The 25,529-nt window shown below is 40.2% G+C and overlaps 1 long non-coding RNA gene across 11 annotated transcripts; it reads left to right on the top strand.

The window, feature by feature from the left end:
• The first annotated feature begins 3,639 nt into the window (after positions 1-3,639).
• Positions 3,640-6,868, top strand: LOC113301779. 11 transcript variants are annotated; one of them, XR_003336479.1, is made up of 9 exons: positions 3,640-3,806; positions 3,932-4,045; positions 4,385-4,544; positions 4,647-4,710; positions 4,793-4,932; positions 5,093-5,467; positions 5,791-5,883; positions 5,965-6,038; positions 6,374-6,868. It is a non-coding gene; the product is annotated as an uncharacterized LOC113301779 (long non-coding RNA). The 11 variants fall into 11 exon arrangements; XR_003336475.1 differs by having other exon boundaries at positions 5,057-5,467; XR_003336478.1 differs by having other exon boundaries at positions 3,978-4,045; positions 4,793-5,467.
• Positions 6,869-25,529: the final 18,661 nt, after the last annotated feature.

Genomic DNA, 25,529 nt, shown 5'->3' with positions numbered 1-25,529 from the left:
CCTTCCTTATTTCTTTTCCCTCCAGTGGTAATAGTTTCTCCTTGTTCATGCTTTTATTTTCATCCTTAGAACATTGAGGACAATGTAAGATTTAAGTTTGGGGGTGGGGAAGAAACACTTTTTGTTATCTTTTAGTTGCAATAAATAAACTCCAGAGCCTAGAAATTTATGCCTATTGAGGATTGCACTAACTAATCTAAGTGGATGGAAGCATTTTGATTGTAGGAGTTTGAGGAACCAATCTGATTAGATGGAAACATCTAAAGAGTCTATTCATAAAAGCACAGAGCTCAGGTGTTAGAAATAACATGATAGTTTCACCATATCTCGTTGAGTCCTTTTCACTTCTATTTTTATTTTATTTTGTTTTTAAACTATGTTTCTCTAAGTGATACGTGGGGCCCACGATTCAAGTTGTTACCAATGCTAGGGTGAATTAGAGTGATTGAGATACCATGAAAAAAAAAAAAGTTGAAAAAAAGTTGAAAAAAAGTTGAAAAAAAAAGAAAGAAAGAAATTGAGACCAGACCATTTGACCAAAAGGAATAAATTCAATAAAGTCGACCACTGGTACCCTTGTATATGCCAGTTGTGTTGACCTAGAGTTAGGTTATCGACCACTGGTACCCTTGTATATGTCAGTGTGTTGATATTAGTCAGACTAGTATCTCAATCCATTAGGATAGGTTCATTTTGGCGGAGGCCTTCAGACAGATATGGGAAACGTCGTTCACTTAGTAAACATCAAAACCATCTATGTTTTCTATATCCATCTTCTTGATCTATCCATGTGATTAGTTTTGACTCCGAATATGATGTCCATAGTGCAACTATCTGAGTAGAGCTCTGTCACTTTATATGAATTTTAGTATGCTTGAGTGCAAACTCGTGTACAATAATTGGAATTTCGCATCAGGGTACTTCTTCCTGTAGTCAATAAGTATGCCAACCAAGGAGATTCTTTAGTGCCTTCCAAGGTTTTGCGTAGATAGCTAAGGTCTGGAGTATTAAGGTTTTGTGGGTATATCTCTGGTAAGCCTTCCCGAGACTATAACTCGGCCACTAGGGCCACCTAGGGGTTTAAAGGCTTATTGCATACGCTAAATGCAATCGACGATGCCTGCGACAGTGAGTTAGGATTTTATTTTCTATTTGATTTGCTCGGGACTAGCAAATAATAAGTTTGGGGGTATTTGATGGACGCATTTATGTGTCTAATATAGCTCATTTGTATATATTGTTAGTACTCGATATTGTACTTATTTGGTTATTTTATGTATTTGTAGGTGTTTTTGGAAAATAATCTCTTGCGGCGAATTTGGCTAAAAATGTGGCATCTGGACCTCCGTTGATAACGTACCGGAAGCGCCTCAGAAGTGTACCGGAAGTATCCCAGAAATACCCCGGAGGAACCCCGAAAAAAGTGCGGAAAATGCCTCAGAGGACACTTGCTATACGGACCCTTGATTTTGGATAAGGGGTAACCTAATTACTAAGGGGTGGCCTATTTCCAGGCAGCTGCTAAAGGGAGAACAACACAGGATAAGGGCACCCACCTTCTTCACGTTTTGAATTAAAAAAATGGATTTTGGAAAATCTGCTTTAGGCAATATTTAGAATCAACCCAATTATTTAAATTGCATAGTAAAAAAATATTAGATCACATAAGTATTGTTGATTGGTGGAATCTCAACCCCTATTTCTCCATAAAATTTTACGTCAGTTTGCTATTTTCCTAAATTTTATTTAAATCTAGAAATTTTGTTACCTTCACAAGTCTGAAAAGAACCGTTTTACCACTACTACTACAATCACTTTTGATAAACCATTAGTGAGAAGACTCGTCAAGCTTCTCGGATCATAGAATTGGTGGAGAATATTAAGTGCGAAGCTAATAAGTGGAATGCTCGAGCCGATGACCATAATGTATTGGTTGCTGAGTGGCGGGAAAGGCGCACCCAAATGGTTAATATGTAGAACAGTTACAACACCGATCCTCGCCAGTTTTACGATACTCTACTGTGGACTCGTGAGAATCTTCGTGAGGCGCGTGAGAATGCTTCTAGTTTAGAGAATAAGATAACACACTTGGAAGAGGAGTTACGCCAAGCCCGTTGTCCCCATGACCACGAAGTTAAGGAATATATACAACGGCTTGTGCGGGAGATGGACGATGCCAGAGCTGAGGCTCACGCTCTTAGTAATGCTTTGACTGCTTCTCGGGCCGACGTTGCTCGTCTAGTGGATTCCGAGAAATATCTCGAATTTAATATGTACAGGATTACTAAAGGCATAGAAGAAATGATTAACGAAGGCAATCATCTTCGTCATTTAGACTCCATGAAGCAGGTAGAGTTGGATGAGTGTCAGTTTGCTCTTACAAATCTTCGGTTGGATTATAAGAAAATTTCGGACAAGTATGATTTTCTTGACGAAGCCCGGGACATGATTACAAATCCTCGTTGTCAGCTGGCCGAGGAGATTAACAAGACTTTAACCAAGATCGAACAGAACCTTGTGAAGGAACATGATATTGTCAATAAGTATCCTCGTCGTCCTATGCCTGAGCCCTTGACTTACTCTCCAGGTCCTTCTTCGTGGGGAAGTGTTCCTTCGTCTCAACCGAAGAATCCTACAGATCGCGTCGAGCCTTCAAAGGGGAATTAAACTATTGTGTTTGTTATAGAAAGTTGATCTTTGTTGATTACTTGGCTTTGGGCCATTTTTTTTTGTGTATCTCATTTTACTTTAGTTTATCCCTTGCTTAATTTCTATTCCTTGTAATCAACTTTTATAGAATGGATCATCGTTTGTTTGGATATGTACAACTCTGATTTACCTGCATCATTAGTTTATTTGATTTTTAGGCAGCGAGTAAGTAAAAATTGAAAATTAGATAAATAATAAGAAGTGTTTGACGGAAGGAAAGAAGGTATGCACCTTCGTTATTGACTTCGGACCTGTCACCCCGCTGACTAACCCTTGGCCATAGGATCACCGAACGGTGGGGGTTGATACAGCGTTCCCAGATATGTGATGCGTTTATGAAAACTATTTAAATGCATCCATTCCGCTGAACCGCTGCCTTATTGATCGTTTGGGTATCTCTTTCTGTTGGAAGCCTTTCCCATGGTCGTACACTTATAGACGCTGATAGGGGAGTCCCGAGAGATTGTATAGGGTTACTTTCCCCAAATAGAGTTATTTTGCAAAAAAAAAAATTGTTCAATTGATAAGGTGAGGTGTGCTATTCCTCGTCCAGAGATAGAAACACTTCGAGCGGGTACGATGTCTTCTTCTTCTTCTGGTACTCTTCATGCAGGCGCAGCACTATACCAAATTCAAGGACCAGTAACTAGATTTCGCAACATCGCCATTGTTGCGAATTTTCAGTTGCGAATTTCAGTTGCAAAACTTTTGCAACAGTCTGACTTAGTTACAAAATTCGCAACTGCTTACTCTGTTACGATTCACAACAGAATGGAGTTCTACGCGTCAGTCGTGAGTGTGGCTACCCACACTTTCAAGCTGACTCGGTTTTAGCCCATTCAGTGCTCAGTCAGCTTCAAAACTGACTCGGGTTTAGATTTAAATCTCGGTCAAAAATCTCATTCCTCATTCTCTTCTTTATCTCTCTCCCTCTCTATTTCTCTTCTCTTAGTATTAGGGTTAAACTCCTTCTTCACACACAGAGATGATGATGACGATTATCGAAATCCTTGATATTCTTTTATTCTAAATCAAGGTTGAATGATTTGTTGATTTCAGAGATCTCAAATCCCAAATCAAGCCGACCAATTTATTAGGTAATTTTTTTTATTCTGAGAACAAATCTCAGATATTCTTCATGTTCTAAAGTTAGGGTTATATCAAGATTTGTAGAGTTTAATGGGTTATTGTTGTTTTTTTTTCTTTTTTTCGATTGATGAAGTTAGGGTTCTTCATTTCATCTTCGATTGATGGTTGTTCAGCTGCAGGAACACCCAACTTCTCTTGATTCCACTTTAGAATTGCTTCTGCAACCTCATGAGAGACAACTTTTAAGGTATATAAACATTCTTGCTTCCTCTTATTTCAATTTCACAAATTAGGTTTTCCTTATTTGTAATTGTTTTTGCTTATTTATGTGGTTTTAATATGTGGATTTGAGTATTTTTGATTAGTTTGAATTGTGTAGATTGTTAGCAGTTATTCAATTTTTGTATGGGTTCTCAATTTTTTAATACACATTTCAGTTATGGGTTTTGTCGAATGGAAGAAAGTTTTTCTTGAAAGGGATTTTCTTGCCATTTTATTTGTATGTTGTTGTTGCTGTGGTGGTGCTTGTTGTTAGGTTGGTTGTAGGTGTATGGTTATGGTCTAACCTTTTTGCTTTGTGATTCAGGGAAGCCCCCATCTATGTACTGTGAGAAATGCTTGAAAGAGACTGGTTTCTGAAACTCAAGGAACCAAGTTTTGTTATTTCTTACTTTTAGGTTTGATCTGTAATCGTTGCGGTTGATAGTTTAAAACCAAGGGTTGTAGACAATTTACTAGTGCATTTGGTAGAGCACTGATCTTGTTATTTCTGTAATGTTCTGCACGTTGCTCTGTCTTCGTTCTAGTTTTCCATTCATGCATGTTTATTTTGTCATCTTTGGATTCAGGGACGGGGTTAGTGAGTCCCAGTTTAACCATTTTCTAAACATTGAGCTAGACAAAACCATAAAGGTGAGCTTTTGATTGTTGACACTGCCTGAGTAGTTGTTTGGTAGACCAAAATATTAACATTAAGTTCTCTCTGTTGCTGTAGGCTTGGGAGTTTCTCGATAAGGATGCCCGCTACAAGCCTCCTGAGTTGAAATTGAAGCCAAAGTTTATTGTGATTACTGCATAGGAAAATCATCAAACCAAGTTCTTTTCAGAATGAATCTCCTAATAATGTTCCACCTGGTTAGGATAATATATGATGACTCTTTTCTTGACCATGGGATCTTACACCCTTCTATATGATGCATGATAAACTTTTTTTAATTACTATACTACTAATACTACTAACATAGCTTTATTACGCTAGTGATTGTTGAGGGAATAGTGTTGATGTTGTATCTAGGTGAACTACTGAGTTCGAAGAAACTGAGATTGTGTCTCCTTCTAATTGCAACATAATACTTACAACAGTCTCCAGTACGAGCTTCTTGGACTCTTCTTCTACCACAATTTTCTCATCATCTGCACCGACCATCTTGAGCACCTCATTCACTATGTGATAGCATACATCAATTTTGCATAAGACTGTCAGGAACAAATGCAACTAGTAATTGGTATAAAGACTTGTCGAACCTTATATGTGGTTTTCCAATACTGAGACGAGGTTTGTTATTTACCTGATTGATGGCTCCATAAGGAGGCAAACTAGCTGATGGGGCCAGTGAATCCGGAGCTACACGCAGATACTCCTTGGACAGTTCCCCGCTGTGATTTCTTGGTAAGTCTTTTAATGCCACATTCAATGTCTGCAAGTCTCAAAACACTAACATTAGCTTACAGAATTAATTCAGAGTTTTTAATGAGAACAAAGTTGAAATAGGAGTGGAAACCTTTTCTAGTTCAAATTTGTTGGATAATAGTCTCTTGATGTACTTCCATCAAATGTATGTTCACTGTGAGCGACATTAATTAGTTTCTCCTACAGATATGCCATACCCACAACAATGATTTTTATATATGTGTACATGCTTAGAATTATAGTTCATCACCGTTCTTTTCTGGATATTGATATCCTGATGCGTTCTTTTCTTGAAATATCAGGGAACAACGATGCTTACTCATTATCATGTTCTGTGGGACGAAATTAGGTTTTCAGCGGATAATTTGCAGGAGCTAGTGCACTCACTATCTTATGTATAAGTCAACTTCTTTTTTATTTTTTTCCTTGCTTGTGGAAAATTGTAATAACACACTTAAATTCTTTACTTGATGCAGATACCAAAGAAGCACTACAGCGATTTCTGTTGTTAAGGCTACTGAAATGCCTTGCTCAAATTTTGATGAATATGGTAGGATTATGCATCTCTCTATACTGTCAAAGTTATGTTATATGTCTATAATTTTTAGTATGCGAGTCATTTGTAGGTGATGAGTTGAAACAGACACACATTATTATGACTGAATTGAGTGTTATATACTAGGATGGTAAAATTTTAATGTGTATTTACAAGGGCCTAACATCTGACTGTTAAGCTGGGATTTTTGGGTATGTCTTATGATAATTGTTCCCCCTTGATTTTGTAATTATTATCAATTTTTATTGGCTCTATGGTTTAGATTTTGAGTGATTTTAATTATGTATATATTTTTAACCGTCGGCTCTCTATGTAATTCGTGTTTGCAGGGTATGATTGGCTATAGAAGGGGTTGGAAACAATCGGCAGAGAACAACGCTGGTCCAAGACAATCCTGCAGTCTACCTGCACTATAAAAGTTCAGAGAGGAGCTTTTTAGATCTTCTCCAACCTTCCATTTACCACCGGCTCGAGAATCACCACCATCAGTACTTCATTCACATCATCTACACCTCTCTAACTTAGGAGAATTTCCTCTCACCTGTTTGTGAAAACATTCAACAGCTCATCTCTAAAACTCACCACCAGTTTCCTCCACAACTGAATTCATCCCGTTACCAGACCACCAGCACCTCCATCAATCTATCACCAGTTCCTCACCCATTAAACTGTTTTAATTGTACTATGGTTTTTCCTAAGCAACTTTTTTGGTGTCTGACTATGTATTTCCTGTAAATTTTTTGTCATTAGGCTTATAGTATGCGTATGAAGGCTGGGTAACTTAAGTATGGTAAAGAACAAGGCTACATTGAAGGTAAACTTTGTTAAAACCTATGTGTGAGGAGCTCTGCCTAGAATATGGTACTGCTAAGAGCAACTGCAATGGACGAGTAAACCTATAATTATGATCCAGGGACGAGACGCAACGGGACGGAGTAAAGACTAAACTCTGGACTAAAGCCAAATTCCAGACCATATTTGGTCTGGGACCAAGACCAAAACTATATATAGTGGAGCGGAGGTATAATCAACGTTTGGCATCGGGCGTATATATAATCTACGCCTGTTGTGAAACGTACGTAAAGTCACCGCCCCATACAGAGGCGTGTATATAAGTTACGCCCGGTTCAGGCGTTGATAAAATGTTCGCCCGTTGGGACGTTGATAAAGTTTACGCCCCACGTCAGGCGTTAATAAAATGAACGCCCCATTCAGACGTAGATTATACAAATGCCCCAGCCCGGCGTTGATATTCTTAACGCCCCACGCCAGGCGTTGATAAAGTGTACGCCCCATTCAGGCGTTGATATAGTTAATAACTTTTCTTTATCCCCAGAACACGGCAGAAGTTTCTCTTTTTCAGTTGCTATCCCCAGATGATTTGTTAATATCTCGGAGGCGAACTTGCTTGGAGCCTCCTCAGTTTCATGGAACTGCAGTGAGGTTTGCTTTGGTCTGCATTTTCCAGCCTTACTGTTAGCACCATTCAATTTTACTTCTGAAGAATCTTCATTTCCGCCAAATTTAGGCCGATCATCTATTTTACCTTCAGTTGGAGGAATTCCGATGGGATGTTTCATGCTAGACCTATTCTTCTCAACCTTACTGGTCTCAACAGCACACTTCTCCACAAAGCTGCTCTTTTCAATCCTTGGTTCTTCATTATATGGGTGCTTCAAGTAATTCCAGTCATTACCCCAACCCTAAAATCAAGAGAGTTGTCTTTCTTTCATCATAGTTTGTCTAAAATTCAGAGAAGGGGCTGCTGTTTACTGCTACCAAAATGAGATGCAAATCAGATTGATGAAGGTTTTGAATCGAGAAATAGATGAGGTTGTTGCTGGTGACTGAGAGAACAGATCGAAAAGAAGTCCAGGGTTGAAATCAGATGAAGAAATTAAAGAGATGGTGGTTGTATCTGAGATTTGAAGTTAGGGTTTGAATTAATATTATGGGTTCATGAGAAATGAAGAAATTAATTGATGTTCAAGGGTTTTGACGGATTTCAGAGATGCAGATGATGATTTCAGAGATGAATTAGAAAATAGGTTGATGCTGGACTTGAATTTTACAGGGAAGAAATGATGTTGGTGGTGATGTTGTTTGCTGTTGAGGTCTGAGAATCACAAGAGAAGTAAAGATGGAAGATGACATTGTTGACAACTGATTGGGGGTTATGGCAGAGAAGGGAATGATTGAATGCTTTGTAGATGTGGATGGATATGAACTTGCAGGCTAGATTGTGAGCTGTTGCAGTTGTTGGATTTCAGAATTGGTGGTATTGGAAACGCAGCTGAGAATTGCAGAAGCAGAGATGAAGCACATGCTTTGGTGGTACTGTTAGTGGTGTTGAGACAATGAAGCTGAAATGGTGATGTGCTGATGAAATGGGTACTGGCTTGTGAATATTATGGCCAGAAGTAGAGTTTGGAATTGGCTGAAGGAAGGGTTCTTTTGTGCTGATACTCAAATTATAGAAGAAGAGTAATGAGTTGTATGCAGTGGAGTTGCAGTTGTGGTTCCGGAGGATTTGGCTGTAATGGAGATTGAAGTGTAGGTGATAGTGCTGGTGCTAAGCAACAGAGAAGAACTGGAATGCACTGGAAGTGTAGATGTAAAGAGTCTCAAAATTCCCACCATCCGGTTCATTACCAGGGCATCGTAGAGAACTGCCACCCCCGGCAGAGAACTTATCCTTCTCCAAAGGTCAGGCGTTGATTATACGTCCGCCCCATGTCAGGCGTTGATTATACAAACGCTTTATTCAGGCGTTGATTATACGTTCGCCCCACCAGGCGTAGATTATACAAACGCCCCTTCTCCGAGCGTGAAATATATGTACGCCCCACAACAAGCGTATTCTTTATCAACGCCCCACAAGCAGCGTTAATTATATCTCCGCCCGGCCCAAACGAAGATTATAACAACGCTCCACATGCAAGCGTGGATTATATCTCCGCCCGACTAAATATACTCAACTGCCTTAACGTGACACCACATACTAAACTCAAATTTGATCGTTTGTTTGCCTTAACGTGACACCACATACTAAACTCAAATTTGATCGTTTGTTTTGGTCTTTGATCTTTGGTTTTGATCGTACCACTGTGGACGCTCTAAGCAACTATATTTGGTTCCCTTCATTATTATAATCTTTGAGGAGGTCTTCCTAGAAGCGGCGCTCCGAGCACTTTGCTTGCAAACACTAGGTCAGATACTAAATTGCGTGTCAAAGTTACTTGGTTTATCTGTGTATCTGAGTTTTTTTTTTTTTTTTTTTATTCCATACCTCAAGCTTGCAGTAAGCTTTTATTTAATCTCAATGGATAGTATATTCAATTTGTATCAATCCACCTTGTATTGGTTATGAGTTGGTGTAGTGCTTGTTGCGAGTGGAAGCTTATAGAATTAATCTGCAAGTGGATATCACAGCACAATCTGATCAACGATGTTATCATTGTTGTTGTAGATACACTCCGAGGCCTATCCAATTGAATGCATACCAAAGGAATAAAGGGACTGCCATAGTGAGAGCTTAGCATGTACAAATTCAGGTCCTGACTCATAATTGGCGACCTTGGCTAAAAGTGGGGATTGAATTTTAAATTGTTATAGCAAGTATTTGAAATGTAGGTGTTTCTATACTTGCATTTCTTTTGATACTTCACACTTAATGTCTTTTGATACTTCACACTTAATGTCTCTAGTAACTTTATGTTTGTACGTTCTTAGCGTAACATAGACCATGGCTTACTTATGCTGATTGATGATACTTGTAGGTTTGAACTTAATGGTACTTATACTAATATATAACTATGGTTACAGGGGAACACTGCTTTAGACTGACATTGATTTTGTCGAAGGGAACTCTGGTTTTGACCGGTCAAATAGTCCACTATTTTTTTGATGTTGCAAAAATTTCGTAACCGGAGTGACCTGTTGCGAAACTCCAGTTTCGTAACTGTTTCAAACTGTTGTAACAGGCCAATTTCGTAACCGTTTTAAACTGTTGCGACAATTTTAAGTTGCAACAGATTCAAAATGTTGCAACCAAAAATTCGTAATGATTTAAGCGCCGTTGCAAAAGTTTACAACATCGACTTTCGTAACAGTAGGAAACTGTTGCAACCACGCTTTGCAACTAAATTGCGCCGTTGCTAATCACTAAAAATGGTGTAGTGAGAACTGCATTGCTTCATGGGTAGTATGGCGTGAGGTATTTTACATTCCAATGGTGCCTGAGAACTTCTCCTTGCAGATTACGCAGGTAGTAGGATTCGTTCCCTGCGATGTCATGTATGATAAATGGCCCACCCCATGTTGGTGCTAATTTGCCCCATTTTTTCTCTCGTTAATACTGCGGTATAGTTCTAAGCACATACTGCCCTTCTACAAAATTCCTAAGCTTAAGTTTTTTGTTGTACTCTCTAGCCAATCTTCGTTGGTAATTCTTCATTCGTTGCAGTGCTGTCTCCCTTCGTTCTTCCAGGTTGTCGAGCCTTTCCAACATCATATCCGTTGTTAGGTTCAAGGTTCGGTCTTCGTTGTTGGCATCATGATTCTGTTAGAATAACAGCTTCGGCTCCATAAGTAAGGAGGAAAGGAGATTCACCGGTGGCGGATCTGTGTGTGGTTCGGTATGCCCATAGAGCATTATGCAGCTGTTCACACCATCGACCCTTGTGTTCGTTTAGCGATTTCTTGAGGATGAGAGCTAGATTCTTGTTCGTGGCTTCAGCCTGTCCGTTACTTTGGGGGTAGATGGGAGTTTATTTGTTCTTCCTGATCTTGAAAGTATTGAAGAGCATGTCTATATTATTTCCTTGTAGCTGCTTACCATTTTCTGAGACAATTTTTGCAGGAATGCCGAACCTCCAAATGATGTTTTGAAAGATGAATGTAAAAACGTCTACATCTCTGATCCTGGCCAGAGCCTTGGATTCTACCCACTTGCTAAAGTAATCCGTGGCTACAATCAAGAATCGTCTTTTCCCTGACCCTTCGATCAAGGGTCTAACAATATCTATCCCTCATTTTGAAAATGGCCAGGGGCTATCTACAGAATTTACCTTCGTTGCCGGGGCGTGGATTCTTTTAGAAAAACATTGACATTCTTCGCACCTTATAGACATCCTGGCAGTGTCTCGTATCATCATTGGCCAGTCATACCCTTGCATTTTGGCTTTGTCGTCTAGTGACCTCATTCCGCTGTGGTTGCCTGCGTCCCCATAATGGATGTCCTTTAGGATACGGTGGCCCTCTTCCCTGGATAAACAGCATGATAAGGGTCCGAGGAAAGACTTTTTATAAAGAATTATGTCACGAATATCGTATCTCCCTGCCTTTGATTGTATCTTTCTGGCTTGCTTCGAGTCTGCAGGTAGCGTACCTTCTTCAAGGTAAAGGTGAATCTCGCTTCTCCAGTCTTCTTCATTGCTGAATTCCTAATTCTCGTTCGCTCTCGTCATGATATCATCTTCGATAAAATCTTCAGTAATATGTTTTCCCACATCGTCGTCATCAATGTCCTCCCCTACGTCGTCTTCACGATCTGTAGAGAAGGACTATTGTAGTGGTGATCGAAGGTTCATATACTCTTGTTATTTTTATGGCTTTAACGCTCTCATATTTCAGCATGGATGATATGTACGCCAAGGCGTCGGCATGCCTGAGATATTTTCTGCACAAGTGTCGGAACTTGATGCTTGGTATCTGGGAGGCTAAGGTCTGGACCAAAGCCATGTATGCGGAGAGGGTGTCATCGTAGACATTGTATTCTAGTTCTATTTGCAGAATGACCAACTGATAATCACTTGTTATGCATACGTCAATTATCCCCATTTCTATTATTAATCGGAGGGCATGTACTAAGGTTTCGTACTCTACGATGTTGTTGGTATGCCCCTTGAACTCTAGTCTTAGTGCATGCACGATCCTGTCTCCGGTTGGAGAGGTAATCACGATGCCTATGCCTGCGCCTTATCTATTCCTCGATCCATCGACGAAGATTTCCCATCTTCTTTGGTTTGAGGGTTCGAGTATATCGGCTGGATCTTTCCCGTCTTCTTATGCTTCTGGTATGTCCTTCAATTCTTCGACGTTACCCATAGGTAAGTCCTCCAAAAAATCTGCTAAGACTTGCGACTTTTGTGCAGTTTGGATCTCGTGGATAACGTTAAATTGATCCAGATGAGTGTTCCATTTTTCTATCCTTCATACTTTCCCTGCGCTCTTGAGGACAGCTTCCAACGGTGCTTTACAAGGGACCCGAACATGATGAGTCAAGAAATAGGTTCTCAGATTTTGGGTTGCCCATACTAATGATAGTATGAGTTTTTCAATCTTCGTGTAGTTTCTTTCCGCTGGGTTGAGATTCTTGCTGACATAGTAGATTGGTTGCTCAACCTTCGTGTTGGTTTTGACAAGGACCGGACTGAACGCATCTTCGGTTGCCGCTATGTACAGGGCCAACACCTCATCGGGATCAGGCTTTTGAAGGATCGGGATCGTGGCCAGGTATTCTTTTATCTTTTGGAAGGCTTCCTCGCATTCGTCGGTCCATTCAAACTTGCTCCATTTTTTGAGAATGTTGAAGAAGTGTTTGCATTTTTCCGATGACCTGACGATGAATCTTCTCAGAGCCGCTAGGGATCCGTTGAGATTTTAGACTACTTTCAGGTTCTTTGGGGACGACATTTATACGATGGCATGGATCTTGGTGGGATCCACTTAGATGCCCCTCTTCGTTACTATATATCCGAGGAATTTCCCTGAGGTGACGTCGAATGTGCATTTTTCTGGGTTCGCTTTCATGCTGTGTTTCCTCATTGCTTCGAAGATATCCCTCAAGTATCGATGGTGGTCTTTGCGCAGCTTACTTTTGACGAGCATATTATCGACGTAGACTTCTAGAGTGTTCCCTATCCATGGTTTGAAGATAGCATCGACCATCCTCTGGTATGTTTCCCCTGTATTTCTAAGTCCAAAGGGCTTTCTTGTGTAACAATAGAGGCCGTGCGGGGTGTAGAATGCTGCGTGTTGTTCATCTTCTTCTTCCAAGGATACTTGGTTGTAACCAGAATATACATCCATAAATGACAGTTCTTCGTATCCGTCAACGGCTTCTATCAGCTGATCGATGCTTGGGAGTGGGTAGCTATCCTTCAGACATGCCTTATTGAGGTTGGTAAAGTCGATGTATATTCTTACTCCTTTATTCTTCTTCGACGTGATGACCATGTTCGATATCCATATTGGATACTTTACTTCCTTGATGAACCCTGCTTCTAACAGTTTGTGGAGCTCCTTCGCAATTGCTTGGTGATACTCCGGTGCTACCTTTCGTACTTTCTTCCTAAAAGAGGTCATGCCCGGCTTTATACCAAGCTCGTGCTGAATTATCTTCGGATAAATTCCTGGCATGTCTCCTAATTTCCATGCAAAAATGTCAGCGTATTCCATGATTAGCTTGATTAGGGCCATCTCTATTTCTTTGTCCATTAAAGTCCCTAACTTAATCCTCTTCGGGTTCTCTTAGGTTCCTATATTTACCTCCTTCACGGGTTCGACAGGTGTGAACGTAGGCTTCGGTTCCCCGAGGAGAGGAACATTCTTTAATTGCTATTTGGTAGGATCTTCAGTGCCCTTAGCTGTTGAGGCACCTGCTTCGGTGTTTATAACGATTCGGTGCTTCTTCAGACTTTTTCTGGAGATTTATTCGAGGTAGAGGTCAATTTCTTTTTCCTTGGCATCCTCTTTGTTTTGGTTTCTTCTAGATTTACGTTGCTCATCTTGTTTGTTATTGAGTTGATTTTGTATAGCCTGGTAATCTCGAGCGGTGACCCGATCTCCCTTTATTTCCATTACCCCTTCGGGTGTTGGAAATCTAAGATATTGATGATAGGTCGCTGCTACTCCCTTGAGCTTGTGCACCCATCTTCGGCCGATGATAGCGTTGTAAGGGGAAGGAGCGTCCACTACGCTGAATCGAGTATCAACCTTCATCGGTCCTGCATCTACTTGCAAAATAATATCTCCTAAGGTCTTTGTTGGTGCCCCATTGAATACGTAGATGGTGTAATAAGAAGACATTAGTTGATCGTCGTTCAACTTTATCCACTTGAACGTGTCATAGAACAGAACATTAACCGAGTTTCTTCCGTCGATGAGGACCAAGGGATCGTTTTGGTTTACCATGTCTTCCTCGATATCTTCAGCATTGAAGGTCATAGGTGTGTTCATCCACTGCTCGTGTTCTTACACTTCTACCCTATCGATTTTGTACAGCTCACAATAATCCTCGAATTGCTTTCTTAGACTTTTCCCTATCTGGGCAGTCTGTGATGGTCCATTAGCTTCGGAGCATGAGATGGTGTTGATGCTTCGATTTCCTTCGAGTAATTGGACTTGCTTTCTTCGCTTATCCCTCTCTTCGGTTTCTCCCTTCTGTATGTATTGCTTGAGATCGACGGCGTCGATCAGCTTTTGGATCATTATCTTGAGGTTCTTGTATTTTTATGATATGGTTGGTTTCTTTCTCTTGGACCAAGGTCACTCTAGGTTTTCTCTTCCTTTGATTTCTCTCAAAATGCGAGCGTAGTTGGTATTCAGTTTTATCTAGACTTGATCCTCGAACTTTCGGTCATCATGACGACGATCATCCCTTCGTCCTCTTTTATGTTCGTTTGGCCGCTCGGCAGAACCGCTCCTCTTAGATCCGCTGGCTTGCTCCACAGAATTGGTTCGATGAGATCTTTGGGCATGGGCCCTAGGATTTTCCCGCTGGATTTCTTCCAACCTTGCGTGCTTCTCGATGATAACTCGAAGATCTCCTTCGGTTTTGGGGAAACTTCCATGAATCTCGACGAACAATGGACTCATCCTATCCAATCCCCACTTGTAAAAATTGATGACCACCACTGGATCTACATCCCATATTGCTTGACAGATCTTGTGCCATCTGTCAGTATATTCTCTGATGGTTCCTTTGTGTCCGACTGCCAACGAAAAGAGTTTGTCCATTCCTGTATTGACTATTTTATTGTACATGTATGTCCTCAAAAATTTCTCTGTAAGATGGCGGTAGGAGTCGATGGAATTTGGTGGCAGGTTATCAAACCGGGATAACGCTGACCCTTTTAGGCTTGAGAGAAAGTATCTGCAGAGGACGGCATCGTCATTATTCCATCGAGCTAAAATTAGGTTGTAGTATCGGAGATGGTCCGCGGGATCGCTGGAACCGTCGTAACATTCGAACACTGGGAGAGGGCATTTCTGAGGGATGAGAGCTTTGGACAGGTGTGTCGTCAATAGAGTGGTATTGGTTTCTTTCATTTCTCTTATAGTCTTTCTCCTCCTTGATTTTCCTTCAGCTTCTTGATTTCGGCCATCATCTCAGCACGAAGGTCTTCCATTGCACGGTGATGATCTTCTTGGGTTCCGGATCGTCCCGGTCTTCGGTTCTCACTATCGAAGTAGTCTAAATCCTAAGGATTGTAATCTGGGTCGGATGATCCGTTTCCTCTGGCCGTTCTTCGGTTCAATGGTTCGGGTTTGTTGGCGTTCGTCAAGATGATTCTTCGATCATGATTTGGCTCAGGTTCTTTAGAATTTGCTTCGTCATGCTGGTGGGCTGATTCTAAACTCTGGGCAGTCTTGTCTTTGAGCTCTTGGTTTTACCGAGCTATCAACGCTACTGCATCCGCGTACACATTTTGGTTCTTCTCCAATTCCTCAAGCTCTGCCATCAGCTGGGGGGAATGATTCGATCCTTGGTTCGGAGTACCGACCTGCCTTTGTCCTCTAATGGCCACAGTATGATCTTCATCAAACATTTGGACCAAAGGATTAGGCGGATCGGAGGTTGTTACAGGGAGTTCGACATGAGGGATCGATGGTTGGTTTTCTGTCAGCAAGGGCTGGATAACTGGTAGAGTTTGGTTCATCTCATTTGTCGGTGGCATTCTGAAGGATGGTCGTTGCATTGTTGAGTCCGTAAATCCTTCATGCCGTCCGTGGGCACGAGATGTTGTTGCTTTCTTTGTTGCATCCGCTTTGGCCGCCAGAGCTTTGACCGTTGCCGCTGCTATTGCATTAGTGTTTATTGTTGAGGTGATTTCCGCTGTGTCTGGCTTCTGGTTTGGAGCCTTCGTCTTTTCACCTTTTTGTTTACTGCGTGTCATAACTGGTGTCGTTCTCGGTGTTTCTTTTGACGATGCTTTGGTTTTTCCCGCATCTTTTGCTTTCTCCATTTCTGATTCTCTGCAAAAAACGAAGACATCGTCGAAGAAACCAAATCCACATTGGTTTAGTTAGAAAGGTTAATCTAATGATAAAAGATGTTGGTATCAACGTACACTTAAAGACTGTTTAAGGAAAACAATGTTTTTGAGAAAACCCTTTCAGCAAAGTGTCGATCCAACCATTTCAAACATAGATCTGCTCGAAAGTTTTAAAATAAACGTAGTTTACTCAAGGGTTATGGAGAAAATTATTTCAAGCATAGATCTGTTCTAATATTTTGAAGCATAGATTTGTTCTAAGATTTTGAAAATAAACGCAAGCATAGGATTTTGAAAGCATAGATCTGTTCTAATATTTTTGAAAATAAACACAAGCACAGGATTTTGAAAGCATAGATCTGTTCTAAGATTTTGAAAATAGACCCAGATCCCTTCTAACGATGTTAAAAACTCAAATAACTGATTACAAAAGTATATGCTCCGAAATCCGTTTTAAAAGATGGTGCCGAGCGGGTCTGTAAAGATTATGATCTATTTATGGAGTAAATGTAGATAAATCTGAGGCATTTAGGCAATAGAAAACATAGATAAAATAGGAGTTCGCGAAAGGTACATCAATGACAAGTTACTCAAAACACTATCATGAGGGGAATAGTGCTGAGAGTCCAAAGATAGGGTAAAATCACAGGGAAAGATAAATCTTTTACAGGGACAAAGTTCATGTTTCTAGCGCCAGATTGTGAACACAGAAATAATGATGGTATCATCGTGTTCACAAACAATATTCACATTGCATATAAAATCATCGTATGGAAGTAAAATAGAAATAAAATGATATAAATACGATGACTCATCGACTCATAGCCTTCGGGCTCGTCCTTGTCTAGTCATTGGAGAATAAATCGACTTCTCTCATGAGCACGGGGCATAATACAATAGAATGTAACAGTAAGTACAGAAGATAAAGTGCAGAATGTAAATGAGACGATGATTTACGTGGTTCAGCACCAAGTCCTACGTCCACGGGGGTTTATGTTTTACTATGTGTTTGAGAGTTACAAAGATAGTTGAATGACTTTGTGTGAATAACGAAGCTAAAGGGGAAATGGAATTCATACCTACTCTTCTTATTTCTCTCTCTTACTATCATCTCTTATCCTCACTCTAAATTGGTCGACCTATTCTCTCTCAGTGGAGAGGGGTATTTATAGGGGTGTAATATGGGTTCCACTGTCAGAGACAGTTGCAACCTTATCTTCTTGATCTTTGGGCTAATCCCGCTGGTATATTCGTTCTCGACCGATGGCTCTCAACGGTCATGCTTGGTAACGATGGATCACCTCTTTCTTCTCCACAGGTTGATTGACACGTACTCTATGTTTAGGGTGTTTAATGCGGGTGGTTGGGTCGTTTCCACGTGTCAGACAGGTGTCTGCGGCTCCTGTCCCATCTGCGTCAGTATGTCCAATCTCCACCGTTGATCTTGGGTCCTCCTCGAGATGGAATAAAGTAGATCCTAGGGTGTTCTTCAGTGCTTATCAGTGGCTTGATACTTCAGTGCTTCTAGGTTCTTAGCTGTCGGATCTGCTCGATGATGAACATGTATAGATGATAACTGTCCCTTGGGTGTAGAGACGTGGCATCGTGCATTGATGTCTCAGGTTGTGCATCCTCCACGTGGCAAATGATGAATTATGTGTATACACGAAGGTTTTGAAAGCTGGAGAAATGTTTGTGATCCCTAAAGGACTTGTGCACTTTAAAAAAAATGTCGGACGGGGAAAGGCTGTCACCATAACTTCTTTTAATAGTCAATTACCCGGGGCTGCATTACTTCCTGCCACTATTTTTGCTTCAAACCCTGCAATTCCTAATGATATTTTAGCTAAGAATTTCCAGGTTGATGAGAAAGTCATTGGTAAACACGTAAGTGCTACATTTTATACCCATATTTATATTAGTTAGGACTCGATATTTTGGCTAATAACACTATTTTAGTGCTTTTACAGAAAGTACAAGAAATTCTGATTGTATGGAGCATAATCAACTAAAGCACCGGCGTTTGCGATAAAAATCACAAACTGTAGCAGGCCTAGTATTTCATATATTAGCAGCATTCGTGGCCAGGGAATGATACTAACGGGAAACAGAAAATTGTCTTTGTTTATTTGTTATTTCCCGAGAAGCAGCAACTTCATTTCTTGTCAAGAGAGCGTTATGAGCACTATCGTTTTAAGAATAAGAAAGCAGATTATGGTGCTGTAGTTTGGATGGATGCATGCATGGAGAGCTTCGACGTGACTGAGCTGGTGTTGTGGCTGAAGCGAGAAGACAAACTGGTGGACGGAGCTCTCTACAGCGATGAAGGTCTCGTTATACTGTGATAATTTTAAAGCAACAAATGTTTAGTCTTATGTCATATATAGTGAACTTGGCTTCGTGGTAGTTGATATCGTTTGCTCTTGTATCTCGGGTATAAAAAAGAAACTCGATGAGAGTTGGCTGGATAAACGTATAGTAGTGATGGCGACAATTAGTGCAGTTTTGGTGATTGTTAGCACATGAGTTTGGGGGATATTTAGTGCTGCGTTTAGTGGAAGAAGGTGTTGTTGGATTCAAGAAGAAAAACTAGGTCTGGGAGTTGGGTGGATTTGTTTTCTGGGCTTGTATTCGAATGAAGAAGCATAGAAGATTCAGATGTTGTCGGCGTTGGTTATGGCCGAGTTCTTCGGCCGCTGCAGGGAGGTGTTACTCGGAGTCTGCATTTGGTAGTGATTTGGAACATAGTTTGACTAGCAGTTCGTAGTTCTAGACTGGGATTTAATTTTGAATGGCCGTCGATGGAGTAAATAAATGGAGGAGCTGTGACTGGGAAGGGTTCTGATCGAGTGAAAGAACTAGGTTGGACTTAACCAGTTTGCTTTTCAGTCAGGGAAGCAACGTTGAGAACAACAATGGAGTTTCGGGATTTGGTTATGCAACAACAGCAGATGGAATTAGAGTTCGATGAGGTTTCGTGGAAAGACAGTATTTGGCAGTGGCAATGGTGTACTCGAGTCTATGAGGTGATTTGTATGGCTGATTGATCGAAAGAAAGAAGCTGCTACACAGATTGAAATTGAGCTGGCTGTTTTGGGAAACGGTGAACTGGTAGCTGATGGTAATGGTTTGCAGTCAGTTGTGGGTGTTGGCTGCTGATATGATGGTGATTGTGATGGGCGCTTGGTCGTTTTGGTTTTGATCTCGAACTGGTGGTGTAATCACAAGACAAATGGAGAAGCTATATATATGTTAAGATGATGTGGTCTGAAATGGGTCTGTGTGGTATCGAGTAGATAATGGTAATGGAACTGTGGCTTAAGCAGTGTGAGAGGAGAAGTTGATTTGAGTTGTTCGCAAGAGAGTGAAATTATGGCTGAAGACGCTAACCGAATTGCAAACGGATAGACTGTTTGGCTGATTTGAATCGGTGGATTTGGATATTGTTTTGTGTTCGGTGATTGAACTGAAATACAAGGAAGAATGAGCGTAGATGGTGGTGAGAAGAGTCGTTGCTGAGGCCTCAGCTGTGTTGGATGAATAGAGAAAAATTCGAGATGGTTATATGTGGGCTGGACTTAGGTCGTTGCTTCGGGGAACCCATAAGAAATGACGCAGTTTTGGAAGCAATCCTAGCTCATCTCTTAACGGATAAATACTCGAACAGAGAAAGAAAAAAAGGGGAGCTGCGGCTGCAGAGCCCAAAGGAAGAGAATAGGGTTTGGAGTTTTCCATTCCGTTTTCATTATCAGTCATCTTCTTCAATATTTTTTATGGCTTCAAGAAAGTCATGTCTTGCTAATAGTTTTTAACTAGGGTTTTTATGGGTGAAGCTATTTGGGTATTATGCTATTTTCTAAATTGAATTGAATTATGAAGCAATAGACCATTATGATTTGAATTGATTAATTTTTGAATATTGTTTATTTGATTGATTGAAAAATAAGTTGTTGCATTGCCGGTTCTAGAAACCTATGCGCGTGAGTGATAATCTTACAAATATGTTTGGTCTCATTGTTTGATAGTCCATACTTCGTTAAAAACTTTGATGGGTTATGCTTAGAATAGTCAAATAACATTTGTGAATTAATATTTAGTTTCGTATAATTTTATCACTGATGCAATTTGATGGTGTATGCGTGGATTTATTCTTTTGATGCACTATGCTTAGGGTATACCAGTGATATTTGCAACTGTATGCTTATAATAGGTGATGTCAATAGAACGAAAGATAAACAAATAATCATAATTATGTTTCATTTTAGTAATTAAATAGAAGTATCGGTGGATTCCACCCTTGTTACCAATTTTCATACTCTTGGTTACGTCTTCATTATTGTGTTTTCTTAGTTCCGTAATTTCTGAAAATATTAAAATCTGATTGGTTATTTTTTATATTGGCTAGTAGTAGTATTTTCCCACTCCTCGTGGGAACGACATGTACTTGCCGTTGTCTCCTAGTTAGACGTTGTGCACTTGCAGTAATTTATTGTAGGTTTTTAAGCCTACCAAGTTTTTGGCGCCGCTGCCGGGGAGTGGTTGCAAAATACTCTCTGATTGATATCTTTTTGTACATTATTTTGTTTTGTTTTTCTTTTAGATTTTCTTTAGTTCCTTTTTACGCAGTTTGTTTGAATTTTTTTTAGGTACCTTAGCCTGAAGTGCTGCGAGCGAAAAAAAAGTAACAATGCACTTGCAAGGCTTTTGCAAGAGCCAGTTGGAAGATCCATTAGAGGTTTGTTTAGCTCATTTTGGGTATGATTTTGATGATGATAGTGTTATTTGTGAAGTCAATGTATTGTTAGACTCCACACCACTACTAGACACTAGTAAATGGAAGCCCAAAGTAGAACCTCTAGCTTTGCCCGAGTCTCGACTAGTTACATCAGTCGAGATAGCTCCGACTTTGACCCATAAGCCAATGTCTGACCTATTAGGGTATGGCTGTTTTCATATTGATGATATTAATAATAAAATTGTTGTGGATGAGAATGGGTCTACGAGTCATGATATTATTGCTACATTGAGCCATTGCTCAGCAAGTGAATTTGAGCCAATATATGTTCGTGTGTCATGTTTTGCTGAATGTGAACCAATATCTGTCGAGCAAGTTATTTCTTCGGACTTAGAACCTGATTTAGGGAGTACAAAATTGTTCAATTCTTTAAATAATCTTTACTAATTATCAGCGAATCTGATTTACTTCACATTTCCACATATGGTTGGGCAGGTTCGAATTATGTTCTGACTAAGATTGAATTCAGTTTTAGCTCTCTGGGTACTAATCATTCTTACTTCAGGTTCATGTTTTCAACTGACCAGATTAGTTGGATTGACCCCCAACTTTTTAGACTCTATATATATGATGATTGTCAGGTTACTTTGCAGTACCAACCTCACCTTATTTGAGACTGCGTGCTACTGGCAAGCAGGGAAACAAATACTTTTCACTTCATGGGAGTCAACCCATCAGATTTGTTCCATGCATTCTATCTTTTATTTTTAGTTCTTTAGTTTTTGCATCGTATTTTGGAATTTCTCACCTTAATTTCTACGTTGGATGAATCAATTACATTGAGGACAATGTAATGTTTAAGTGTGGGGGACTGACACTTTCGTCAGTAATTCAAAAAAAAAAATATTATGACTAGCTGTGGAGCGGGTCTATGGTAGGGTTCTTATGACCAGCTGTAGAGTGGGTCTATTCTTTTGGTTCTTATCAATTTATGACCAGCTGTTGAGCGGGTCTAAAAATAAAATAAATGATGACCAGTTATTGAGCGGGTCAATTCTTTGTTTTGCTCGAGGACTAGCAAAATATAAGTGTGGGAGTGTTGATAAGCACGTAAGTGCTACATTTTATACCATATTTATATTGTTAGGACTCGATATTTTGGCTAATGACATTATTTTAGTGCTTTTACAGAAAGTACAAGCAATTTTGATTGTATGGAGCATAAAAAACTAAAGCACCCGCGTTTGCGATAAAAATCACAAACTGTAGCTGGCCTAGTATTTCACATATTAGCAGCATTCGCGGCCAGGGAATGATACTAACGGGAAACAGAGAATTGTCTTTGTTTATTTGGTCGTGTACTTGACAAGTTATTTCCCGAGAAGCAGCAACTTCATTTCTTGTCAAGAGAGGGTTATGAGCACTATCGTTTTGAGAATAAGAAAGCCGATGATGGTGCTGTAGTTTGGATGGATGCATGCATGGAGAGCTTCGACGTGACTGAGCTGGTGTTGTGGCTGAAGCGAGAAGACAAACTGGTGGACGGAGCTCTTTACAGCAATGAAGGTCTCGTTATACTGTGATAATTTTACAGCAACAGATGTTTAGTCTTATGTCATATATAGTGAACTTGGCTTCGTGGCAGTTCATATCGTTTGCTCTTGTATCTCGGATATAAAAAAGAAAGTCGATGAGAGTTGGCTGGATAAACGTATAGTAGTGATGGCGGAAATTAGAGCCGTTTTGGTGATTGTTAGCACATGAGTTTGGGGGATATTTAGTGCTGCGCTTAGTGGAAGAAGGTGTTGTTGGATTCAAGAAGCAAAACTAGGTCTGGGAGTTGGGCGGATTTGTTTTCTGAAGTTGTTATTCGAATGAAGAAGCATAGAAGATTCAGATGTTGTCGGCGTTGGTTATGGTAGAGTACTTCGGACGCTGCAGGGAGGTGTTACTCGGAGTCTGCAGTTGGTAGTGATTTGGAACTGAGTTCGACTAGCAGTTCGTAGTTCTAGACTGGAATGTAATTTTGAATGGCAGTCGATAGAGCAAATAAATGGAGGAGCTGTGACTGGAGAGGGTTCTGGATCGAGTGAAAGAACTAGGTTGGAGTTAACCAGTTTGCTTTGCAGTCAGGGAAGCAACGTTGAGAACAACAATGGAGTTTCGGGATTTGGTTATGCAACAACAGCAGATGAAATTAGAGTTCGATGAGGTTTCATGGACAGACAGTATTTGGCAGTGGCAATGGTGTACTCGAGTCTATGAGGTGATTTGTATGGCTGATTGATCGAATGAAAGAAGGTGCTATACAGATTGAAATTGAGCTGGCTGTTTTGGGAAACGGTGAACTGGTAGCTGATGGTAATGGTTTGCAGTCAGTTGTGGGTGTTGGCTGCTGATATGATGGTGATTATGATGGGCGCTTGGTTGATTAAATGTTCAGAGCAGTTGTTTTCGAGTCTGATGGTAATGGAATTCAGCTGTGTTGGACGAATAGAGAAGATCGAGATGGATATATGTGGGCTGGACTTAGGTCGTTGCTTGGGGGAGCCCATCAGAAATGACGCAGTTTTGGAAGTGTTGGTATGCATAAGATGTTATGCAGTCAATATTGGATCTGCATAAGATGTTATGCAGTTAACTAAAACAGATTAAAGAAGAAACACAGTTTAACGTGGTTCGGCTATAGCCTACGTCCACGGGAGAAGAATGATTAGGGTTTCTTATTATCAATGGAGGTTTTACAAGAAGTGTATATATATATCCTATACATGCCACATATTCGTATAGATAGCAACATATCTAGAGAATATTTTCTTGCAGTGTAAGCCAATCATAAATAGAGAAACCAAATATTCTCCTTTGTTCCAACACTCCCCCTCAAGTTGGTGCGAAGATATCAATGGAGCCCAACTTGGATAGAATTCCATTGAATTGCTTGACAGGTAAACCCTTAGTAAAAACATCTGCCAGTTGTTGATGACTACGAAAGAAGGGAGTGCATACTACTTTGGCCAATACCTTCTCTCTAACAAAATGACAATCCACTTCTATGTGCTTTGTACGCTCATGAAAGGTGGGATTTGATGCGATTTGTATCGCTGCTTGATTGTCACAAAACATCTTAGCTGGCCGAGGTGACAGAAAACCCAAATCTTTAAGTAATGCTCGCAGCCAAACAATCTCACAAGTTGTTGAAGCCATGGCTCTGTATTCTGCTTCAGCACTTGATCGAGAAACAACATTTTGTTTCTTGCTTCTCCATGTAACCAGATTACCACCAAAGAATATGCAGTACCCTGTTGTTGATTTACGATCAACTGGACATCCAGCATAATCAGCATCTGAATATGCTGTTATACAGTAGCTAGAAATTGAATAGGCTTCATTCTTTGTCATCAAAACTCCTCTTCCTGGTGATCCTTTTAAATACTGTAGAATCCTAGTTACTGCATTTAGATGTTTAACAAGAGGTGTATGCATATAACGAATGACTAAGCTTACTTCATGTGCTATGTCAGGTCTGGTAACAGTGAGATAAATTAACTTGCCTACTAACCTTTGATATGACTCAATATCACTTAACACATCACCATCATTATCAAGTTTGTTGCCTATTTCTGTAGGAGTATCACAAGCCTTTACTCCCATTTTTCCTGTAGCCTTCAGCAGGTCCAACAAATATTTTCTTTGATTCAGAAAAATACCCTTCTTTGAGTAAGCAACTTCTAATCCCAGGAAATACTTCAGTATCCCTAAATCCTTGATGTCAAATCTGGAATGAAGCATTGCTTTAAGATTTCTAATTTCTTGTTGATTGTCTCCTGTAATCACAAGGTCATCAACATACACTAGAACTATAGTTATACCAAGATTACTTCTTTTAATAAACAAGGAAGAATCGGCAGAGCTCCTTTTGAACTTATTCTGGATGAGTACTGAACTTAGCTTTGCAAACCATGCACGTGGTAATTGCTTTAAACCATATATTGCCTTCTTAAGTTTGCAAACCATATTGCTCTCTCCTTCTCGAGGGTGTCCAGGTGGTATACTCATATATACCTCTTCTTCTAGATCACCTTGTAAGAATGCATTCTTCACATCCATTTGAAACAATTTCCAATCTTTATTAACTGCAAGAGACATGAGAACACGAAAAGTATTCATCTTTGCAACTGGTGCGAAGGTTTTTGTGTAGTCTTCTCCATATCTCTGATTAAAACCTCTTGCCACTAATCTTGCCTTATAACGCTCAACAGTTCCATCACTTCTGTATTTAATTTTGTACACCCACCTACATCCAACAGTCTTCTTCCCGGGAGGCAACTTGACAATACTGTATGTATTATTTACATCTAAGGCCCGTAACTCATTCTCCATTGGTGCCCTCCATTTTGGATTAGACTTTGCTTCATTGTAGTTTCTAGGTTCTTGATGACTAGATATAGCACTTAGAAATGCAGAGTGTGA

This window comes from Papaver somniferum, chromosome 8 (genome assembly GCF_003573695.1).
Source record: "Papaver somniferum cultivar HN1 chromosome 8, ASM357369v1, whole genome shotgun sequence".
Taxonomy (NCBI): domain Eukaryota; kingdom Viridiplantae; phylum Streptophyta; class Magnoliopsida; order Ranunculales; family Papaveraceae; genus Papaver; species Papaver somniferum.
Note: the sequence above shows the minus strand (reverse complement) of the source record. Positions and strands in the feature narration are given on the sequence as shown.